The following is a 4,652-nucleotide window of genomic DNA, read 5'->3' on the forward strand; positions in this document are numbered from 1 at the left end:
GCCCCAATCCTGCGACAGACAGAGCGCTACACTGCCTCTCCGGCGGGACGCATGCGCAGACCGGCGTAATGATGTGACGTCATCACCCCGGGCTTCGCGACTCCCAGCGCCTTATAGGCTGCAGGCCTAATGTGTCCTGCAGCCTATAGCATTCATTTGTATGTGCGTCCTGAGGACGCATGTCACGACGCAGGATGTGGACCCACTGGGCCGTACCGCGTGGCGGGATAGCAGCTGGCCAACTAAGTACAAAACAATGTCTATAGTCCAGAAAGCGTACCTGAGGCAATGTAGACAGTGGCGGAGACACAACTTGACTTACTCCGTAGATGGCACAGTAGATGCAGCGGAAGACACGACTTGACTTTCACTGTAGGTGGCACAGAGGTACGATAGCACGGGATACAGGGTGCAGACAGCAGGAACGGGTAACACTGGAAACTGGAAAACACTGGGAGACCATTTGCAAGACAAACGTTAGGCATACAATAATGCTCAGGCAAGGAACAAGTGGACAGAGCCCTTTTTAAAGCCCAGCAGCATTCTGGGCTAATTACTGATTATAGACAACTGGACGCGTACTGGCCCTTTAAGGCCGTGCACGCGCGGGCGCGCGCCCTGTGGGAAACAGTCACAGAACCCGGAAGTGAGTGCTGGCATCTCCCTGGAGGGAGATGCCGCCGAGAACATAGACGTCCATGGGCGGAGCCGTCAGTTGGTAAGTCTGAACAATGGTCCACAGCCATGGACGTTACAGTATCCCCCCTCTTACGCCCCCTCTTCTTGGGGACAGGGGCATCGATGTTCTCCTCTGGCTCCCAAGACCTCTCTTCTGGACAAAATCCCCTCCAATCCACCAAATAAAACGTCCTTCTTCCCACTTTCTTGGTGGCCAGGATCTCCCTCACTTCGAAAGTCCCTGACGAGCCGCGAGGAGCCACTGTGGAACTAGGAGTCCTGGAGTAGCGGTTCAGGACCACGGGCTTCAGCAAGGAGACATGGAAGGAGTTAGGGATCTTGAGGGTAGGAGGCAGCCGAAGCTTGTAAGACACAGGATTGATTTGTAGCAGACTCTCGAAGGGTCCGAGGAACCTGGGAGCAAACTTGCAACACGGCACCCTCAGCCGGATATTCCTGGAAGACAGCCAGACCTTCGTACCCAGAAGAAACTGGGGAGGTTCTCTTCTTCTAGTGTCTGCCTGTCTCTTAATGCGGTCCACCGCCAGCAGAATAGAAGATTGTGTCTGTTGCCATATCTGCAGAAAGTCCCTGAAGGTAGAGTCAGCTGCAGGCACCTGGGACATAGTAGAGACAGGAAGAGGTATATGAGGATGTTGGCCATAGACGATGAAGAACGGACTGGAGGTGGTGGACTCGCTAGTATGGTTATTATAGGAGACCTAAGCCCACGGAAGCAGCTGCACCCAGTCATCATGCCGTCTGGAGACAAAGTGCCGCAGATAGTTCTCCATAATCTGGTTAACCCTTTCGACTTGTCCATTGGACTGAGGATGATAAGCCGAGGAGAAGTCCAACTTTACACAGAGGAGGCCGAAGAGTGCTCTCCAGAACATCGAGGTGAATTGGACCCCTCAATCCGAGACAATATGCAGAGGCAAGCCGTGTAGACGGAATATGTGTTGAACGAAGAGGTCGGCCAATCGAGCAGCAGAAGGCAGGCCACTCAGGGGAACAAAATGAGCCATATTAGAAAATCGATCCACTACCACCCAGTTCACACTGCACCTCGCAGAGAGAGGTAGATTTGTGACAAAGTCCATAGCAACATGCTGCCAGGAAGCATCGGGCACAAGCAGTGGTTGGAGCAGACCGGCTGGTCTGGAGTGGGCAATTTTGTCTGCTGCGCACACCATACAGGAGGAGACAAAGTTCATGACGTCTTTGGGCAGCATGTGCCATCAGAACCGACGGGCAATTAGGTCTCGGCTCTTACGGGCACCCGCATGACCTGCCAGCTTGGAACTGTGACCCCAGCGAAGGATTCTTCCTTTGTCTGCCAGTTGTACAAAAGTTCATCCCAGAGGAATGTCTCTAACTTGCAGAGGGTAAACAGAGAAGATGCAGGAAGGATCAATAATATTCTGTGGGGACTCCACAGTGTCCTCTGTTTCAAATGACCTATACAAGGCATCGGCCCTCACTTCTTGTCGGTAGTGGAGTTTGAACCGAAACCGAGCAAAGAACAATGACCACCTGGCTTGACAAGGATTCAGCTGTTGAGCCGTCTGTAGATAGGTCAGGTTCTTGTGGTCCGTGAAGACCAGGATAGGATGAGCTGTGCCTTCCAGTAGGTGTCACCACTCCTGCAGGGTCAGCTTGATGGCCAGTAACTCCCGATCCCCAATCGAGTAGTTGCGCTCTGCGGAAGAAAACAGTTTGGAATAGTAGCCACATACCACAGTCTTGCCTTTAGAACCTCTCTGGAACAAAAGTGCGCCAGCACCAACAGAGGAAGTGTCCACCTCTAAGGAAAAGTGTAGGAACAAATCAGGGTGGTGAAGAATAGAGGCTGATGTGAAGGCTTTTTTTAAGGTCTCAAATGCGGCTTCAGCCTCCGGAGTCCACACTTTGGCATTCATACCCTTTTTTGTGAGGGAAGAGATGGGGGCTGTCATTGACGAGAAGTTGGGGATGAACAGCCGGTAGAAGTTGGCGAATCCCAGGAAGCGTTGTATGGCCCTTAAGCCTTGGGGGCGTGGCCACTCCAGGACAGCCTTTACCTTCTCAGGGTCCATCTTGAGGCCCTGATCGAGATGATGTAGCCCAGGAAGGGAAGAGATCTTTTTTCAAACATGAACTTCTCCAGATTGGCATAAATATGATTCTCCCTTAAACGAATCAACACCTGGCGGACATGACTCAGATGAGTTACTGGATCTGGGGAAAAAATCAAAATGTCATCGAGATACACCACAACACAGATATAGAGGAGATCACGAAAAATGTAATTGACAAATTTTTGAAACACCGTGGGGGCGTTACACAGGCTGAAGGGCATCACTAGGTATTCATAGTGCCCATCACGAGTATTAAATGCGGTCTTCCACTTGTCACCCTGACGAATCCGAATCAGGTTGTAGGCCCCCCGCAAATCCAGCTTAGAAAAAAATTTGCCCCCGTATGCGATCGAACAGTTCCGAAATTAAAAGCAAAGGGTACCTGTTCTTTACTGTGATCCGATTGAGGCCTCGGTAGTCAATGCAGGGACGGAGGGATCCATCCTTCTTCTTGACAAAGAAGAACCCGGGTCCGGCCGGGGATGAGGATTTACGAATGAAGCCCCTCTCCAGATTCTCCTCAATGTAGGTCGACATAGACTGAGTCTCTGGCAGGGAGAGGGTATACTCTACCGCAAGGAGGGGATTAATCAGGAACCAAGTCGATCAGACAATCATATGCACGATGAGGCCGCAAGGTCTCTGCTTCCTTCTTGTCGAAGACATCAGCAAACTGAGAGAAACAAAGAGGTAACCCTGCCAATGACAGATGCGGAGAAGGCTGCGGTGGCTGCGGTGGATGGATATGACCCAGACAGCGGTCGAGACACTTGGGACCCCACTGGAGAACCTCTCCAGAGTTCCAATCGAGGACTGGGGCGTGCAAACGGAGCCAAGGCAAACCCAGCAGCACGGGGTTGACGGCCTTGGCCAGAACAAACAGGTAGATGAGCTCAGTTTGAAGAGCTCCCACTTGAAGTCTCAATGGCTTGGTCATGGAAACAACTGGGTCAGGCAATGGCAGTCCATCTACCGAGGCTACGATCAACGGCATTTCCAGGCGGACAGTGGGCAACTGGAGAAGATCCACAAGGTCTTGACAAATGAAATTAGCTGCAGAGCCAGAGTCCAGGTTAGCAGAAACCATATGGAGCCTCTCGTGAGCGTCGATGGTCACGGCAATAAAGAGTTTGGAACAGAGTTCACAGAGGTACGATAGCACGGGATACAGGGTACAGGCAGCAGGAGTGGGTAACACTGGGAACTAGAAAACACAGGGATACCATTCGCAAGACAAACTTTAGGTATACAATAACGCTCAGGCAAGGAACAAGTGGGCAGAGCTCTTTTTATAGCCCAGCAGCTAATTACTGATTATAGACAACTGGACGCGTACTGGCCCTTTAAGGCCGTGCACGCGCGGGAGGAAGGGCGCGCGCACCCTGCGGGAAACAGTCACAGAGCCCGAAAGTGAGTGCCGAGAACACAGACGTCCATGGCCGGAGCCGTCAGATGGTAAGTCTGAACGACGATCCGCAGTCATGGACGTTACAACGCACATACAAGTAAATGTGGCTGTCGCTAGAACCGGAGCCCCCTCCGGTGCTAGCGACGCCACTGCATCCGGTTGCCGCCTGTGATAGTGTGCGGGCTTTGAAGTTTAGTGGGCGGAAGGATCGTGGGAGGTGCGCGGCTGTGCAGCCGCGCACCCTATAAGTAACACTGATAACCATGTATGCTCAGTAGGAAGAAGACTGCATCCGCCCTTTTCCTGGAATGCCACGTCATAGGTGACGCTCATTAATGACGCTCTAACTCCTGGCACTAACTAAGACTCAGAAGGGAACGTCATAACTTCTAGAAGAATCGCGATGCCCCAGCACCACGTAATCCAGCCCCAGAGAAGGGAGAACA

Source organism: Rhinoderma darwinii, chromosome 4, assembly GCF_050947455.1.
Source record: "Rhinoderma darwinii isolate aRhiDar2 chromosome 4, aRhiDar2.hap1, whole genome shotgun sequence".
Classification (NCBI taxonomy): domain Eukaryota; kingdom Metazoa; phylum Chordata; class Amphibia; order Anura; family Rhinodermatidae; genus Rhinoderma; species Rhinoderma darwinii.